Source organism: Pristiophorus japonicus, chromosome 17 (assembly GCF_044704955.1).
Source record: "Pristiophorus japonicus isolate sPriJap1 chromosome 17, sPriJap1.hap1, whole genome shotgun sequence".
Classification (NCBI taxonomy): domain Eukaryota; kingdom Metazoa; phylum Chordata; class Chondrichthyes; family Pristiophoridae; genus Pristiophorus; species Pristiophorus japonicus.
Genome location: NC_091993.1, coordinates 20,883,345 through 20,903,651, shown reverse-complemented (window position 1 = coordinate 20,903,651; position 20,307 = coordinate 20,883,345). Strand labels below are relative to the sequence as shown.

The window sequence follows — 20,307 nt, the reverse complement described above, 5'->3', positions numbered from 1 at the left end:
TGCAGCAGATAACATGAGCTTCGCTACAAGCAAAAACAGAGTTTTTGTTGTAGTTGATGCTTGCGCACAGAGAGGTGAGAAGCGTATTTCTGGGGAAGTTGATGTGGTGCCCAAGGCCTCGACATTCATTGGTGCTAAAACAAAAGTGGGAGGTCAATATATATTGACTATCATTTCACAATCCTTCCTAGTGGTGGGGCAGGGGGTTTATCGGATCCTGGATACATCCAACATGTTTACTTGTCAGCGGTGGACAAAACCACTCTGTAGGTGTAGCCTTCATGATGACTGCCCTGACCATTACTAAATTGAAAAGCAGCCTATACTATGCTTTTATGTGACATTATGTATTCAGATCTGTTTGGCTGCCTGAAGAAGCTTTCGAGTTTCAACAACAACTTGTATTTATATAGCACCTTTAACGTAGTTAAACGCCCCAAGGCGTTTCACAGGAGTATTATGAGATAAAAAAACTTGACACCGAGCCACATAAGTAGAAATGAGGGCAGGTGACCAAAAGCTTGGTCAAAGTGGTAGGTTTTAAGGAGCATCTTGAAGGTGGAGAGCAAGGTAGAGAGGCGGAGAGGTTTAGGCAGGGAGTTCCAGAGCTTGGGGCCCGGGCAACAGAAGGCACGGCCACCAACGGTTGAGCGATTATAATCAGGGATGCTCAAGAGGGTGGAATTAGAGGAGCGCAGACATCTCTGGGGGTTGTGGGGTTGGAGGATATTAGAGAGAGAGGGAGGGGTGAGCCATGCAGGGATTTGAAAACAAGGAGGAGAATTTTGAAATTGAGGTGTTGCTTAACCGGAAGCAAATGTAGGTCAGTGAGTGCAGGGGTGATGGGTGAGCAGGACTTGGTGCGAATTAGGACACGGGCAGTCGAATTTTGGATCACCTCTAGTTTACGTAGGGTAGAATGAGGGAGGCCAGCCAGGAGAGCATTGGAATAGTCAAGTCTAGAGATAACAAAGACATGGATGAGGGCTTCAGCAGCGGATGAGCTATGGCAAGGACAATGTTACGGAGGTGAAAATAGGCGATCTTAGTTATATGCTGCGAATATGTGTTCGAAAGCTCATTTCAGGGTCAATAAATCATTTTGTATAGTTAAGTAACAACATTGCAAATTAAATGATCAGTGATGAGAAAGAAAGACCACCAGATGTCTCAAAGCGCTTTACAGCCAATGAAGCACTTTTGAAGTCTAGTCACTAATGTGGGAAACGCGGCAGCCAATTTGCGCACAGCAAGCTCCCACAAAACAGCAATGTGATAATGACCAGATAAACTTTTTTTCTTATGTTGATTGAGGGATAAATATTGGACAGGGCTCATGCACCAGGCCACCGAGCACTTTGCAATTTTTCTCCATTTAAATAATAACTTGCCCTTTGATTTTTTTTCTGCCAAAGTGCATAACCTCACACTTTCCAACATTATACTTCATCTGCCAAATTTTTGCCCACTCACTGAGCCGATGTCCTTTTGCAGATTTTTTGTGTCCTCATGCATTGCTTTTCCTCCCATCTTTGTATCAGCAGCAAACTTGGCTATGTTACACTGGATCCCTTCATCCAAGTCGTTAATATTGATTGTAAATAATTGGGGTCTCAGCACGGATCCCTGCAGCACCCTACTAGTTACTGATTGCCAACCCAAGAATGAACCATTTATCCTGACTCTCTGTTTTCTGTTAGTTAGTCAATCCTCTATCCATGCTAATATATTACCCCCAACCCCATGAACGTTTATCTTGTGCAGTAACCTTTTATGTGGCACTTAGTCAAATGCCTTCTGGAAGTCCAAATGCACCACATCCACTGATTCCCCTTTATCCATCCTGTTTGTTACACCCTCAAAGAATCCCAGCAAATTTGTCAAACATGACATCCTCTTCTTAAATCCATGGTGGCTCTGCCTGATTGAATTATGCTTTTCCAAATGTCCTGCTACTGTTTCTTTAATAATGGACTTCAATATTTTCCCAAGCACATATGTCAGGCTAACTGTCTATAGTTTCCTGCTTTTTGTCTGTCTCCTTTTTTAAATAGGTAGAACTTGCTCCTCCCTGGTTGTGCGTTGTAACTTGCTGCTCCCTCGACATGTGTTGGAGCTTCAGTATTGCCAACTCTCGCAAATCCATCCCGAGAGACACGATTTCAGAGTGAAATAATGCATCATTCGAACAGCTCGGTCAATCGATCAAAGAAGTAGGTTTTAAGGAGCGTCTTAATGGAGTGAGAGAGGCGGAGAGGCTTAGGGAGGGAAGTCTACAACTTAGGGTGTTAGGGCCTAAGCAGCCAATGGTGGAGCAATTAAAATCGTGAATGTGTAAGAGGCCTGCACGGAGATCTCGGAGTATTGTGGGGCTAGAGGAAGTTATGTTCCAGAAAGAGCAAGGCTGGCCTGCGATTGACGGTACAGTGGGGCCACCTACTCCTGCTCCTATTTCTTATGTTCTTATGTCAGTAATCAGTTTGTGACAACCGAATCCACTTCCTGTCTGGGATGAAACATCACGGAAGTCACTTCCTGTCTGGGCGGAAAGGTCAGCGAGAGGTCCGGTTGGGAAAAAAAATAGCAATCATGATTTCTAGACCAAATGTCATGATTTTAAAGATTTTGTCCCTTGATTTATGAGACGGTGGGATTGGCATTACTTGAACATGCTGTTCCCCAGAGGTGTGTTGGAACCTGCGGCTCGCTGGTCACACTTTGGAACTTGTTCTTCCCTGATCCTGTGTTGGAACTTGCTATTCCCTGATCATCAGCTGCAAATCCAACACAATCTCCTTCTGTGGCATCCAAAATTGTATTTCATAAGAGAAGCCATTAAGCCCACAGGTCTGATTTGGTTATAGTAGTGCCCCTTAAAGCTACAACAGAAGATTGTTTGCCAATTTATCTTGTATTACCAATATTTCCATTCAATTCTCCAACAGGATCTGGATATAATTTCCTCTCAATATGAAGTGGCCTGGATGGAAAAGCAGATTACAGATCGTATCTGGTCTTAGCATCATCATCACCCTGTCTTGTCCAATAACCCAGGGGGCTAATATATTGGTTGTTCCTATCGATGGAAGTCACTGGATCAATATGAGAATTCTAATAGAAGAACTGAAACTGCATGGGCATGACATCAATGTGCTTTATTTCTCAACATCTTGGTACATCAAAGATAAGCCTGATCTATATCGATCCATTGTGGTTGGACTGCCAGTAATGTCTGCGGAATCTACAAATGAAAACTTTATGCAACGTTTACTACAAAAGACACTGCAAGCCTTACAGAATGGTTGGACTCCATGGGGCTTTATTAAGTTCCAATATGAAATAATATCTTTTATGCACGACTGTCATCATTGGAGCAGAGAGCTTAACATTGCGGTTTTTGAAAACAAAAGTATGTTAAATCAACTCGAAGATGCGAACTTTGACTTAGTACTTACAGATCCTGTTTTTGCTACAGGTACAATGCTTGCTTATTATTTAAAACTCCCCTTGGTGTATAATGTTCGATGGATCACCGGTGGAGAAGCTCATTTGCTCTCTGCCCCATCACCACTTTCCTATATCCCAGTCACTGGCTCACAATTAACAGACAAAATGAATTTTCTCCAAAGAACAGGAAATGTCATCCAATATCTTTTTCAACGATCCATTTCAGAATTTCTCACTTACCCCATTTACAATGAACTCTGCCATCGATATCTGGGCCCAGACACAGACATCGAGACAATTCTCCTCAGAGCAGATGTGTGGTTGATGAGAGTAGATTTTATCTTTGAATTCCCGAGACCCACCATGCCAAATATTGTGTACGTTGGAGGGTTCCAGTGTAAACCACCCAAACCTCTAGCAGCAGAGTTTGAAGAGTTTGTCCAAAGCTCAGGGAAGCATGGGATTATTGTGATGTCATTGGGGACCTTGCTCAGCTCTTTGCCAATACAGATTACAATAAAAATAGCAGAGGCCTTTGCTCAAGTACCCCAGAAAATTATTTGGAGATATGATGGAAAGATCCCTCCCAATATAGGAAATAATACACTACTGGCAAAATGGATCCCTCAGAATGACCTGCTAGGGCACCCCAAGACACGAGCCTTCATTGCCCATGGTGGCACCAATGGAGTTTATGAAGCCATCTATCATGGGGTGCCAGTAGTTGGCATACCTCTGCTTTTTGACCAGTTTGACAATTTACTCAGACTTGAAATCCGAGGTGCAGCAAAAGTGATTGATGTCGTAACCATGCAGACAACAGATCTATTGCAGGCACTAAACGAGGTCATAAACAACACATCTTATCGGGAAAACATGCAGAAACTCTCTGCTCTCCACAGGGACCAACCAGAGTCTCCAATGGAGAGAGCCATTTTCTGGATTGAGTATGTTGCACGACACAAAGGTGCAGCACATTTGCGCTCAGAATCTTACCGACTCCCCTGGTACACTTACTATTGTGTAGATGTGATGATCTTCCTGTTGTCTGTGTTACTAATGGTCACAGTGCTGACGGTTCTAATATTGAAGAAACTCTGTAACATCACTCGGCAGATAAAGCAAAAAACTCAGTAAGATTTATCCTTTCAAATTGGGAGCGGGGCTTTGAGTTCTTTCAATTTAACAATAGTAAGTTTTAATCCAGTATCTAATGCATGCAGCCGGCTTTCTAGATATCATGAATGTTAACAAAGGCTGTTTGGAAAGTACCACAGGAATGGCCTGTCAGTCAATAGTAGTCTTTGTGTATAGATACGGAGAGGGAAATGCTGTACCTAAATCAAATTTTATAGGAAACAACATTTTAATTCATGTGTGGTTGAGAACATAAAATAAAAACGTGAAATTTCTTGGGAAGTTGCAGGGCTTGCAGAATCATTTTCTTCATTTGGTATGCCTGAATGTATGGCAGACGCAAAAAAGCAGGCCTCACTTCGACTAGTATGAGCTCCATGTGCTGCCAAACAATTATGAACTAAAACACCATAAAAAAGAACAACGGTGTCTCTTAAAACAGAGTTATCAGCAATTCTGCTGAAATGTGAGAAAACAGAAAGAGTTAATTATAAGAACCATGGGTCCTTCCAAGACAGTGCTGTGAGCATGAAGGATCTTCTACAGTTCGTATGTTTTGCCATCAATCGTCAGAGCTAACTAGACACAGGAGGGTCAAAGCTTAATGGAGGATCATGTTTGTTGAACAAGAAAACAGCATATTCTTAGGGGGAACAATACGTCCCCCTTAGGGCTTGCCATTAGCACCAGTAGATGGTGTAAACGGGACGCTAGAGCAATTTTGCTGAGGCGAGGCGAATCAAGCGCCGCACACCAAATCCCTCCCTTGCACCTCGCAGCACTGCCGGTAACATTTAATCAGCAGGAACGTCGCCAGGTGGACAGTGATGTCTGGGCACACACTGACCGCCTGATCTGCTATATTGATTGTCGCCAGCTACCTTGGCGCCTGGAGTAAACACCGACAGGGAGAGCAGGCGTGAAGCACCAGGAAGCTGGCTGCAGGGATGTTATTTAAAGGGATCATCAGTAATGACCCGCAACTGTCAGGTTAGTGCAGTTTTGGTGGTTTCTTGTCATTTCACAAACTCCAACGTGATTCATTAAGTCATTTCAAGGTTCTTTTGTATCAGGAGTGGTGTGACAACTACAAAGTAAGTGCATTTATTCTTCAAAGATTCAAACTACTGCACTTGGTAACATTAATGGGTGCTGTACAGGCAGTTGACCTCGCCCTCTGCGATCTACGGCAGAGGGAGCATAGGCCCTGAGAAAGATGGGAACATGTGCGCAGAGGGAAGAGGACGGCCATCAGGGCTCGAAACAGGAGGCTTTAATCTCTGAGGGTACTCTGAGAGCACTTCTCTTTCTTTCAATTAAGTAAGCAGTGTATTAGAAGGCTTCGCTTCATCAAGGAGGTGGTCACAGAACTCTGCCACCTCATGCAACCAGACCTCCAGCCGACCACGACAGTCAAAGTCACTGTGGCCCTCAATTTCTACACGAGCAGCTCTTTCCAGTCTGCAACAGGAGACATAGGAAATTACTCACAGTTCACTGTCCATCGCCCCATCCGCGTGGTCAGAGATTCTCTCTACAGTAGAAAGGACTACATCTCGATCACCAGAGAGAAGCAGGACGAGCGTACATGTGACAATGCCCAGATAGCGTGATTCCCCATGAAGCAGGGCACCACTGACTGCACCTAAAAGGCATTACGGGCATCGCATCACAATCCTGAGATCTTCTGTAACCGCAGAGGCTACCACTGACTTAATGTGCAGTTGGAGCGCGACCACGCTCAGCGAATCCTCCCGGTCAATGCTCGCCACCCTGGCAGCAGCCACGATGCCTTCATCCTGCACCAGACCAGCGTGCCAGCACTCTTCCAGCCACCACGTCAAGCTCGCGGCTGGTTGGTCGGAGACAAGGGCTAACTGCACTACACCTGCCTCATGGCACCTCTCCGTAAGCCCAACACTCCTGCCCAGCACTCATAATGAGAGCCATGCTGCCACCAGGACCATCATCGAGCAGACCATTGGCCTGCAGGAGAAGCGCTCCAGTACTTGGCTGAGTGGGAGTCCCATTTCATGGTGGTCTGTTGCATGCTGCACAGCTTGGCCATCATGAGGGCACAACCCTTGCCACCGGGGATGTGGGACCACCTCAAGAGGAAGTTGATGGAGAGGAAGAGGACAAGGATGAGCAGGAACAGGAGTGAGGGAGGAGGCAGCCATTCAATCGGCCTTCGGGAAGGTTGGTGTGTGACCATCTCATCAGACTGCAGTTCGTATGTATTAAACCCAAGCTCCGTGTTGCTCACCACATCCCCATCATTCCATCCCTGTCGCAGGCCATATCACAGCGCAGAGCTGAAATGAGGCACAACACAAAAGAATCCTAACTGAAAAATAAATCAGAAATCAGTGAGCACATATTAACATCTAAAATATTAACTATAGACCCTTATGCAATCCTTAGTGCCTGTTGTCACTGTGCCTTTGCCTATTCTAATGTTCCTACCAAGTGTTGGCCCAGTGACTGCAGCAGGGCTGGTGGAAGGCTGCTGAGTGTCCATGCGGGAGACTTCAGACTGCTTTGCAGGATGCCCTCGACCAGCTCTGCACCTGGAAGGCCCAGCTGTAGACTGCACTACCTCAGCATGTGCGGCAGCAGTCTGGGTGGGCTGGATGACAGCCAGCGACAAGAGCAATGGTGAAGTGGCAGTGGTGGGAGCAGGAATGGTGTCATCCCGAGAGTGGACAGCAGGTTCCTGCTCCACTGACACTCCGCTGGGGCAACACCACAGTATCCCTAGCAATCTGTTGAAACACAGATTGCTGACCTGCCGCGACACCGTAAAACCCCTCGTCGACGGTAGTTGACCCAGCCACGATGGCAGCAGTCAGAGTGTGCATGGCATCAAGCGGAGACTGCATGAGAGCAGCCCAAGTTTGGATGGCACCAAGCATAGGCTGCATTACAGCATTAAGTCGTTGTGTCGCTTCCGCTTGTGCTGCAATGGAAACTGCAAGATCGCCCATCACAGGCGGCATCAGGTCTGGGTCGCCACGGTATTTCTGGGAGTCTACCATCCTTAGCAGACTGGAAATGATGAGCTCCATGGTGTGCGCACAGTCCTGTGCAGTAGAACTGACAAACTCGCCCTCCGGGGAGCTGGCCCCCGAACTATCTCTTCCTCCTGGCCTTGCTGCAGCCCATTCATCCCCGGTGCTTCACCCTGTGCAAATCTCGCGAGCATACTAGCCTCTAAAGGATGCGTTGTGCCAGTATCTGAGCTGGTGTCTGCGGGTGAGGCACGTAGCGACATGTGTTCTTCCTCCTCTACTCCATCTTCGCTCTCTACCGTGCCCTCAGGGACAAGCTGCTTCGGTGATTATCTAAAAGCATAAAGGCACAAGAATGGGGTTAAGGTTAGGGGAGGAATACAGAAGGGAAAAATGCATGCATACAGCATGATTAGCTGTAAAATGAGAAACGTTTGTGGGGTGAGGGGGAAGTAGGATGTGAGAAGGAGTCGGGATGAGCATACTGTTATTGTGCCCAAGGGGAACAATGTCACCGATGGCCACGGCTCCCGCAACCTGCCGCTCAATAATCTGCAGCATCGATTCTCCAGCGCAGACAGTGGTTGGGTGTCAGCTTGTCCCCCATCTGCGTGCTCCCGCTCCCTCCCATTGTGAGCCACCTTCGCCTGCAAGAGAAAGGAAAGTGTGTGAGTGAGTGTGGAGCAGTGTGTATGGGTGATGTGCCTGCCATAGTTCTATAGCTGTCATTGTGTGCAAGGTGAGAGATGTGGATGTGAGTCTAGGTAGGTAGAGATTGTTGGTGGGTGAGTGGTGGGGGTGTGGTGCTTTGGGCAGTGTGTGAATTTTGTGGTTCAGATGGTGGTATGTAGCATTCACTTACCCTGACCACCCGAGTGAGGTTGTTAAATTTCTTCTTACACTGTGTGTGGATTCTGGGGATCACAGTGCTGCCCAAGACGTGCTGCGCTACCTCCCTCCACATGGTGTGGAAGACTAGTGGCAAGGGCAGTGAACTCAATGCAATGGTTCAGGCACTTCGATAGGCTGAATGGCCTCCTTCTATGCTGAGGGGAGAAATGAAAGGAGCACAATGACAGGAGAGCTGAGTCTAGGAGGGTTAAAGAGGAAAGAAAAAAAAGGGGAAACAGAAGTTATGGGCTTGGGTCCAGAACAACAACCAAAACATTCATGCGAATGGACTCAAGTTACATAGGTGTGGTTACATAGTAAGGTGAGGATAGATGTGACTTGGTAATAAACAATAAATAGAGCGGAGACAATAGAAGGGAGTTCAAAGTTAAAAAGTCAGAGTTTCCATGGTGAGATAAATTTGACGCACATAGGGTGGGGCAGCGACAAACTGATGTCTAGGTTCAGAGACAGGTGTGGAGGGCGAGTGACTCCAGAAACTATTTGAAGGATAGAGTATCATAGAGCGTCGTCGATCAGGTCAACATCCCCAGCATTGAAGCACTGACCACACTTGATCAGCTCCGCTGGGCAGGCCCCTGTCATGTATCTTACATTATTACATATGACTGTATCCTAACATGCTATACATGACTGTAATAAGATATGACCTGTAACCACCAGCATACCTTACCACCAGGGGTGCACTTGCAAGAGACAGGTATATAAGGACGGGTCTCAGGCAAGTGCAGCATTCCAGAGCTGTGAAATAAAGGTGCTGGTCCAGTGTGACCTTGACTTCACGACATGCCTCGTGTGAATCTGTACTGAGGGGACAGGACTTTACAGTGGCGACGAGTTACGGGATTACAGAATCCACATAATGGCGAACAACGGATCAAATGATAAGTACAATGCTGGAGACAATTGGGAGGATTTTACAGAAAGGCTCCAGCAAAGCTTTGGAACCAAAGATTGGTTAGGAGACGACAAAGCAGACAAGAGAAGAGCCCATCTCTTGACCAGCTGTGGCTCGAAAACATACGCTTTAATGAAGGATCTACTGGCACCCGAGAAACCAGCAAGCAAGTCGTTTGAAGAATTGAGCACACTGGTAAGAGACCACCTGAAACATAGAAACATAGAAACATAGAAAATAGGTGCAAGAGTAGGCCATTTGGCCTTCTAGCCTGCACCGCCATTCAATGAGTTCATGGCTGAACATGAAACTTCAGTACCCCATTCCTGCTTTCTCGCCATACCCCTTAATCCCCCGAGTAGTAAGGACTTCATCTAACTCCTTTTTGAATATATTTAGTGAATTGGCCTCAACAACTTTCTGTGGTAGAGAATTCCACAGGTTCACCACTCTCTGGGTGAAGAAGTTTCTCCTCATCTCGGTCCTAAATGGCTTACCCCTTATCCTTAGACTGTGACCGCTGGTTCTGGACTTCCCCAACATTGGGAACATTCTTCCTGCATCTAATCTGTTTAAACCCGTCAGAATTTTAAATGTTTCTATGAGATCCCCTCTCATTCTTCTGAACTCCAGTGAATACAAGCTCAGTTGATCCAGTCTTTCTTGATATGTCAGTCTCGCCATCCCGGGAATCAGTCTGGTGAACCTTCGCTGCGCTCCCTCAATAGCAAGAACATCCTTCCTCAAGTTAGGAGACCAAAACTGTGCACAATATTCTAGGTGTGGCCTCACCAAGGCCCTGTACAACTGTAGTAACACCTCCCTGCCCCTGTACTCAAATCCCCTCGCTATGAAGGTCAACATGCCATTTGCTTTCTTAACCACCTGCTGTACCTGCATGCCAACCTTCAATGACTGATGTACCATGACACCCAGGTCTCTTTGCACCTCCCCGTTTCCTAATCTGTCACCATTCAGATAATAGTCTGTTTCTCTGTTTTTACCACCAAAGTGGATAACCTCACATTTATCCACATTATACTTCATCTGCCATGCATTTGCCCACTCACCTAACCTATCCAAGTCACTCTGCAGCCTCATAGCATCCTCCTCGCAGCTCACACTCACCCAACTTAGTGTCATCCGCAAACTTGGAGATACTACATTTAATCCCCTCGTCTAAATCATTAATGTATAATGTAAACAGCTGGGGACCCAGCACAAAACCTTGCGGTACCCCACTAGTCATTGCCTGCCATTCTGAAAAGTACCCATTTACTCCTACTCTTTGCTTCCTGTCTGCCAACCAGTTCTTAATTCACGTCAGCACACTACCCCCAATCCCATGTGCTTTAACTTTGCACACTAATCTCTTGTGTGGGACTTTGTCGAAAGCCTTCTGAAAGTCCAAATACACCACATCAACTGGTTCTCCCTTGTCCACTCTACTGGAAACATCCTCAAAACATTCCAGAAGATTTGTCAAGCATGATTTCCCTTTCACAAATCCATGCTGACTTGGACCTATCATGTCACCGCTTTCCAAATGCGCGGCTATGACATCCTTAATAATTGATTCCATCATTTTACCCACTACCGATGTCAAGCTGACCGGTCGATAATTCCCTGTTTTCTCTCCCTCCTTTTTTAAAAAGTGGGGTTACATTGGCTACCCTCCACTCCATAGGAATTGATCCAGAGTCTATGGAATGTTGGAAAATGACTGTCAAAGCATCCGCTATTTCCAAGGCCACCTCCTTAAGTACTTTGGGATGCAGATCATCAGGCCCTGGGGATTTATCGGCCTTCAATCCCATCAATTTCCCCAACACAATTTCCCGACTAATAAAGATTTCCCTCAGTTCCTCCTGCTTACTCGACCCTCTGACCCCTTTTACATCCGGAAGGTTATTTGTGTCCTCCTTAGTGAATACCGAACCAAAGTACTTGTTCATTTGGTCTGCCATTTTTGTTCCCCATTATGACTTCCCCTGATTCTGACTGCAGGGGACCTACGTTTGTCTTTACTAACCTTTTTCTCTTTACATATCTATAGAAACTTTTGCAATCCGTCTTAATGTTCCCTGCAAGCTTCTTCTCGTACCCTATTTTCCCTGCCCTAATCAAACCCTTTGTCCTCCTCTGCTGAGTTCTAAATTTCTCCCAGTCCCCGGGTTCGCTGCTATTTCTGGCCAATTTGTATGCCACTTCCTTGGCTTTAACACTATCCCTGATTTCTCTTGATAGCCACGGTTGAGCCACCTTCCCTTTTTTATTTTTACGCCAGACAGGAATGTACAATTGTTGTAGTTCATCCATGCGGTCTCTAAATGTCTGCCATTGCCCATCCACTGTCAACCCCTTAAGTATCATTCGCCAATCTATCAGAGCCAATTCACACCTTATACCTTCAAAGTTACCCTTCTTTAAGTTCTGGACCATGGTCTCTGAATTAACTGTTTCATTCTCCATCCTAATGCAGAATTCCACCATATTATGGTCACTCTTCCCCAAGGGGCCTCGCACAACGAGATTGCTAATTAATCCTTTCTCATTACACAACACCCAGTCTAAGATGGCCTCCCCCCTAGTTGGTTCCTCGACATTGGTCTAGAAAACCATCCCTTATGCACTCCAGGAAATCCTCCTCCACCGTATTATTTCCAGTTTGGTTAGCCCAATCTATATGTATATTAAAGTCACCCATGATAACTGCTGCACCTTTGTTGCATGCACCCCTAATTTCCTGTTTGATGCCCTCCCCAACATCACTACTACTGTTTCGAGGTCTGTGCACAACTCCCACGAGCGTTTTCTGCCCCTTGGTATTCCGTAGCTCCACCCATACCGATTCCACATCATCCAAGCTAATTTCTTTCCTTACAATTGCTGGTTAAAGAGGAAATTAATGCAATTCCACCCTGCCTCCTTTTCCTTTCTGTCTATCCTTCCAAAATGTTGAGTACCCTTGGATGTTGAGTTCCCAGCCTTGGTCACCCTGGATGTTTCCGTGATGCCAACCACATCGTATCCGTTAACTGCTATCTGCACAGTTAATTCATCCACCTTATTCCGAATACTCCTCGCACTGAGGCACACAGCCTTCAGGCTTGCCTTTTTAACACACTTAGACCCTTTAGAATTTTGCTGCAAAGTGGCCCTTTTTGTTTTTTGCCTTGGGTTTCTCTGCCCTCCACTTTTACTCATCTCCTTTCTGTCTTTTGCTTCTGTCTCTATTTTGTTTCCCTCTATCTCCCTGCATTGGTTCCCATCCTCCTGCCACATTAGTTTAACTCCTCCCCAACCGCACTAGCAAACACTCCTCCTACGACATTGGTTCCAGTCCTGCCTAGGTGCAGATCGTCCGGTTTGTACTGGTCCCAACTCCCCCAGAACCGGTTCCAATGCCCCAGGAATTGAATCCCTCCCCACTGCTCAAGCCACGTATTCATCTGAGCTATCTTGCGATTACTACTCTGACTAGCACATGGCACTGTTAGCAATCCCGAGATTACTACTTTTGAGGTCCTACTTTTTAAATTTAGCTCCTAGCTCCTTAAATTCGTCTCGTAGGACCTCATCCCATTTTTTACCTATATCGTTGGTACCAATGTGCACCACGACAACTGGCTGTTCACCCTCCCTTTTCAGAATGTCCTGCACCCATTCTGAGCCATCTTTGACCCTTGCACCAGGGAGGCAACATACCATCCTGGAATCTCGATTGCGGCTGGAGAAACGCCTATCTATTCCCCTTACAATTGAATCCCCTATCACTATCGCTCTCCCACTCTTTTTCCTACCCTCCTGTGCAGCAGAGCTAGCCACGGTGCCATGAACTTGGCTGCTGCTGCTCCCCCCTGATGAGTCATCCCCCTCAACAGTACTCAAAGTGGTGTATCTGTTTTGCAGGGGCATGACCGCAGGGGATCCCTGCACTGCCTTCCTTGCACTGCTCTTCCTGTTGGTCTTCCATTCCTTATCTGGCTGTGGACCCTTTACCTGCAGTAAGCCCAACTCACTAAATGTGCTATTCACGTCATTCTCAGCATCGGGATGCTCCAGAGTGACTCCACCTTCAGCTCCAATTCCGCAACGCGGTCCGTCAGGAGCTGGAGGCAGATACACTTCCCGCACACGTAGTCGTCAGGGACACCGGAGGCGTCCCTGATTTCCCACATAGTGCAGGAGGAGCATAACACGTGTCGGAGTTTTCCTGCCATGACTTAACCCTTAGATTAATTTAAATTGGCAACAACGGTGCAAAAAGTTACTCACTGATATAGAAGTGAAAAAAGAAAAACTACTTACCAATCACCAGCCAATCACTTACCCCCTTGGCTGTGACATCACTTTTCTATTTCTTTCTACTTCTTTTTTGCCTTCTCCCTGTAGCTGCACAAGCTCCGCCTCTCGCCGACCCCGGACTGTCGCCCCTCACCGACGCTGCCCGCACTCTGCACTCTCGGCCTTTATAGGCCTCTCGCCGTCCCCGGACTGTCGCCCCTCACCGACGCTGCCCGCACTCTGCACTCTCGGCCTTTATAGGCCTCTCGCCGACCCCGGACTGTCGCCCCTCACCGACGCTGCCCGCACTCTGCACTCTCGGCCTTTATAGGCCTCTCGCCGACCCCGGACTGTCGCCCCTCGCCGACGCTGCCCGCACTCTGCACTCTCGGCCTTTATAGGCCTCTCGCCGACCCCGGACGGTCGCCTCTTGCCGACGCTGCCCGAACTCTTGCACTCGCGGCCTCACATTTCCACACACTGAACTTTATCTGCCACAGTGTTGACCTCCAGTGCGCCAGTGCAGTCTTCGGCCACCTGAGAAAAAAAAGTGTTTGAAGACCAGGCCCTCAAAACTGCCACCAAGCTCATGGTCTACAGGGCTGTAGTAATACCTGCCCTCCTGTATGGCTCAGAGACATGGACCATTACAATAGACACCTCAAGTTGCTGGAGAAGTATCACCAACAATGTCTCCACAAGATCCAACAAATCCCCTGGGAGGATAGGCACACCAACATCAGCGTCCTCATTCAGGCTAACATCTCCAGCATTGAAGCACTGACCACACTCGATCAGCTCCGCTGGGCAGGCCACATAGCCATATGCCAGACATGAGACTCCCAAAGCAAGTGCTCTACTCGGAGCTCCTTCACGGCAAACGAGCCAAAGGTGGGCAGCGGAAACATTACAAGGACTACCTCAAAGTCTCCCTGACAAAGTGCAACATCCCCACTGACACCTGGGAATCCCTGGCCAAAGACCGCCCTAAGTGGAGGAAGTGCATCCGGGAGGGCGCTGAGCATCTCGAGTCTCAACGCCGAGAGCATGCTGAAATCAAGCGCAGACAGCGGAAAGAGTGCTGCAAACCAGTCCCACCCATCCCTTCCCTCAACAACTATCTGTCCCACCTGTGACAGAGTCTATGGCTCTTGTATTGGACTGCATCAGGGAGGCTTTGAGGGTGTCCTTGTAACATTTCCACTGCCCACCTTTGGCTCATTACTCAATAAACGGATCTTCTTCCCCAATATCCCCGCAATTTTTAAAGTATTTATCTAATTCCCTTTTGAAGGTGACTACTGAATCTACTTCCATCACCCTAATAGGCAGTGCATTCCAAATCCTAACCACTCGTTGCGTAAAAAGGTTTTTCCTCATGTCTCCTCTGGTTCTTTTGCCAATCACCTTAAATCTGTGCCCTCTGGTTATCGACCCATCAGCCATTGGAAAGAGTTCCTCTTTATTTACTCCATCTAAACCCTTCATGACTTTAAAAACCTCTTGTCAAATCTCCTCGGAGCCTTCTCTGCTACAAGGAGAACAAGCCCACTCTTCAAAAGTGCCGGTGCAGACTCAATGGGCCGAGTGGCCTCCTTCTGTGCTGTACTATTCTCATCATCATCATAGGCAGTTCCTCGGAATTGAGGAAGACTTGCTTCCACTCTTAGTGTGAGTTCTTAGTTAACTTGGTGTCGTCAGCATTGCCTTCCAATGGTGCATAAATCAAACGAATTGGGACATTGAATGACTAAGTTTGTATGGAAACATTTCTGAATAAATTATTGTCTTCAAATGATGAATCACAATACTTTTTCAAACTACTGGAAAATGCATTTCAAAAGTGTCACAACTCAAAACTGTCTCCAGACGCCTCCCAGGAAATAAAATTTGCACCAGCAGAACTCATCCTCTGCTAAAATTGTACTTTTGTCGACATTAGTTTTTTCCCCTAAAAACAAGAGATGAAATATTGGATTTGGTGCAATCTAAGCCATGGTGATCCCAAACATCCTAGTGGGCATGGGTTTTCGTCGGAGCCTATTTGGTGTAGAACCTTCATCTGCCCCAAACATGATCACGAATGTCATAATGTGGCAGGGAGGGAAATCCCACACCGGGATCTATTTTGGCCTAGCCCCCTTTCTGCTGGGTTGAACACTGAATACGAGCACTCAGGGCACCCGAAACCATCCTAATAATGATCTTAAACCGAAATCTTAATCCCAACATGGAGGCCGATGAAACCCTGACCCAAAAACGGATGATAGTTTAATATTAATCCTGCCCCGAACTTAACTCTTGCATTAAAATGAGCGTAAGATTTTAGAGTAATACGTACACTAACCCGCACCCAAACTCTAACTTTAACGCTAACCCGACTGCGCATATTCTCACTAACCGCAACTTTCACTACTTCTTCGCGGCATCACTTTTGCCGACGGTTTCAAGGCTGCCCAGACTCTACTAATTTTCTTATTTTAAATGCTTTTGAAACATTCAAAGAGGGGCAGAGGGAGTGCAAAACAAATAAGAAAAAGCGAAAGCAGGCGGATATTTAACAGGGAGACAAGCAGATAGATACATGAGAGAAACAAACACATGCACTGGTACGTCCCACAAAAATGGAATAATTCAGCATGAAGGGATTAATTCTAAAGGCAATGGTGACTCAGAGGGCACACTCCATCTGAACGTGTACGTTACCCAATGAACAGAAAGATAATTGTGAATTGTGAATAGTTGATTACATGAGGATTAAAATTACACAATCAGAAATTCATTGTCCTCTACTTTAGTTGAAATCTCAGCTACCTCGCATGCAAGACTTTCTACAGCGTTCGATTTGTGCTCCATCAGTAAGTGAAAGATTACCATTTCATGACAGAGTTTCATAAAGTATGTTAAAATTAATATGTCGGATGCGTTGTATAGCTAGCCTGAAGCCAGATAGGCAGCAGTGTGCTCACATTCTGTACGAACTGCCGTTCAAAAAAAAAGCACTTGTGGAAATTGAAATTAAACCAGGGCAGCTGAGACTCAATCTTCTGTTGTGGTGCCCAGACTTGCTTTCAGGTTCACGGAGGATCCTTGCTGCTGCTATGGACCCCACTAAGGAAAGTTTATTTTTAAATGGGGTGACCTGCAATTTTGGTGGCGGTAGGCGCTCAGCGAAGGTGCGGGTTAAAATTCCATCCAGGTCCCACGAATATCGTTGCACTTCATTTGTGATCACGAATGATTTTCACCGGAGTCCGTTGGGACCCTCATCCACCAATGTTAAAATCACAGGTGAGCGGGAACCTTTCTCCTAATCCCTCCCTTCATTTTATGATATCAATTCTAGCCTTCTAGTTACCAAATCACTGGCCAGAAGAAACTGTTTTTGCATATTTACCTCATGAAAACTTCTCCAGTTTATTTGCTCTCGTAAAAAAAGTGTCGTAGTTTCTCTCATCTCTCCTCATAACTAATACTTTTCAAGCATTGCATCCTATTAAACCATAATGTACCCACTCCATAGCCTGGATAGCCATCCTAAAGTAACGCAAAAAAAGGACCCAATATTCTAACTTGTTTTTTTTAATTAAGAACTAGTTGGTTTATTAGCAAAGGTTTAATAATCACACTACACATTAACAGTTCAACTATTTTAGTTGTGCACTTTTCTATGTTTCTATGTTTCTAAACAAATGTCCCTGCAAGGGGGGTCACACTCAAATAAATTTTTTCCAGTGCTCCCTTTTTTTTTAGGTAACTAAAAACAGAAATTATACAAGTGCCCCCTGGCTAAAAAGGGGGGGGGGGGTTACTAAAACCGGCAAATTAAACTTTAAACAAATTACAATTTGGTTGCCGAGGGTGATGATGCACTCCAGTCCCTGCCGGAGCCTCTAACTGTTGTTTTGACACTTGTTGTAATAGTGTCAGCCGCGGCTCAGTGGGTAGCACACTCACTTCGGAGTCAGAAGGTGCTGGGTTCAAGTAGCTCCAAATATTGAGCACATAAATCGAGGCTGACACTCCAGTGCAGCGCTGCACTGTCGCAGGTGCTGTCTTTCGGATGAGACATTAAACCGAGGCCCGTCTGCTCCCTCAGTTGGGAGCATGGCACTATTTCGAAGAAAAGCAGGGGAGTTATCCCCTGTGTCCTGGCCAATATTTATCCCTCAATCAACATAGCAAAAATAACAGATTAACTGGTCATTACCACCTTGCTGTTTGTGGGAAATTGCTGTGCGCAAATTGGCTGCCAAGTTTCTACATTATAACAGAGACGACACATCAAAAAGTACATAATTGAGTGTAAAGCGCTAGGAGTATTCTGGTGGTCATGAAAGGCATCATATAAATGCAAGTCTTCTTTCTAGCTTTGTGCCTTTCCCTCCTGGGCTTAACTTAAGCCCAAACTAAGTAGATGGCTTTAAGCATATACTTTGGATTCTTCTTTCCAATTTTCTCCCCATCTCTGCTGAAGATAGAAACATAGAAAATAGGTGCAGGAGTAGGTTATTCGGCCCTTCGAGCCTGCACCACCATTCAATATGACCATGGCTGATCATGCAACTTCAGTACCCCATTCCTGCTTTCTCTCCACTGGCCCACTGGTCCTTAGTCTGTTTTGTGTAATAAAATTTTCTGTACACCATCTGTGGGGATGTGAACAGGTAAAACATCTGCCACACGGCAAATTCAAAATCCATCTGCTTAACACGAAAGAGCCGTCTGAGGTACTTATACCGCTTGGCTCCAGCTGTAAATCGTGCAGCATCCCAGGAATTTAGTGCACCATTCCCTTGACTGGTGAGGCTGTATGTCGTCATTGGTATCATGCTTGCTGAAGAGCTGGGTGCGATGACGGAAACTACTCCAACCTCAACGCCCACCGTATTTCACTACCTCGCTATTAACATCTTACCTCCAAGGCGGACGAGCAAACGATCGATCGGCCACAACCTCCCCACCCCGCTTGGTGACTCCCGCTGTGCTGCAATTCCACAATCCTTCGAAGCTTCATCCAAGTGGCTATGATCCAAGTCTAAAACAAGGGGCCAGATCTTGCTGAAATAAAAACGGATTGTGCAAATAGATGTTAACAAATATGATGTGATTGGGATTACGGAGACGTGGCTCCAGGATGATCAGGGCTGGGAACTCAACATCCAGGGGTATTCAACATTCAGGAAAGATAGAATAAAAGGAAAAGGAGGTGGGGTAGCATTGCTGGTTAAGGAGGAAATTAAGGCAATAGTTCGGAAGGACATTAGCTTGGATGATGTGGAATCTATATGGGTAGAGCTGCAGAATACCAAAGGGCAAAAAACGTTAGTGGGAGTTGTATACAGACCTCCAAACAGTAGTAGTGATGTTGGGGAGGGCATCAAACATGAAATTAGGGGTGCGTGCAATAAAGGTGCAGCAGTTATAATGGGTGACTTTAATATGCTCATAGATTGGGTTAACCAAACTGGAAGCAATACGGTGGAGGAGGATTTCCTGGAGTGCATAAGGGATGGTTTTTTAGACCAATATGTCGAGGAACCAACTAGGGGGGAGGCCATCTTAGACTGGGTGTTGTGTAATGAGAGAGGATTAATTAGCAATCTCGTTGTGCGAGACCCCTTGGGGAAGAGTGACCATAATATGGTGGGATTCTGCATTAGGATGGAGAATGAAACAGTTAATTCAGAGACCATGGTCCAGAACGTAAAGAAGGGTAACTTTGAAGGTATGAGGCGTGAATTGGCTAGGATAGATTGGCGAATGATACTGACGGGGTTGACTGTGGATGGGCAATGGCAGACATTTAGAGATCGCATGGATGAACTACAACAATTGTACATTCCTGTCTGGCGTAAAAATAAAAAAGGGAAGGTGGCTCAACCATGGCTATCAAGGGAAATCAGGGATAGTATTAAAGCCAAGGAAGTGGCATACAAATTGGCCAGAAATAGCAGCGAACCCGGAGACTGGGAGAAATTTAGAACTCAGAAGAGGAGGACAAAGGGTTTGATTAGGGCAGGGAAAATGGAGTACGAGAAGAAGCTTGCAGGGAACATTAAGACGGATTGCAAAAATTTCTATAGATATGGAAAGAGAAAAAGGTTAGTAAAGACAAACGTAGGTCCCCTGCAGTCAGAATCAGGGGAAGTCATAACGGGGAACAAAGAAATGGCGGACCAATTGAACAAGTACTTTGGTTCGGTATTCACTGAGGAGGACACAAACAACCTTCCGGATATAAAAGGGGTCGGAGGGTCTAGTAAGGAGGAGGAACTGAGGGAAATCCTTATTAGTCGGGAAATTGTGTTGGGGAAATTGATGGGATTGAAGGCCGATAAATCCCCAGGGCCTGATGGACTGCATCCCAGAGTACTTAAGGAGGTGGCCTTGGAAATAGTGGATGCATTGACAGTCATTTTCCAACATTCCATTAACTCTGGATCAGTTCCTATGGAGTAGAGGGTAGCCAATGTAACCCCACTTTTTAAAAAAGGAGGGAGAGAGATAACAGGGAATTATAGACTGGTCAGCCTGACATCGGTTGTGGGTAAAATGATGGAATCAATTATTAAGGATGTCATAGCAGTGCATTTGGAAAGCGGTGATATGATA

At 46.1% G+C, this 20,307-nt stretch overlaps 1 pseudogene; it reads left to right on the top strand.

Moving 5' to 3' along the window:
- The first annotated feature begins 2,937 nt into the window (after positions 1 to 2,937).
- On the top strand, positions 2,938 to 4,584 carry LOC139228138 (UDP-glucuronosyltransferase 2C1 pseudogene; annotated as a pseudogene).
- Positions 4,585 to 20,307: the final 15,723 nt, after the last annotated feature.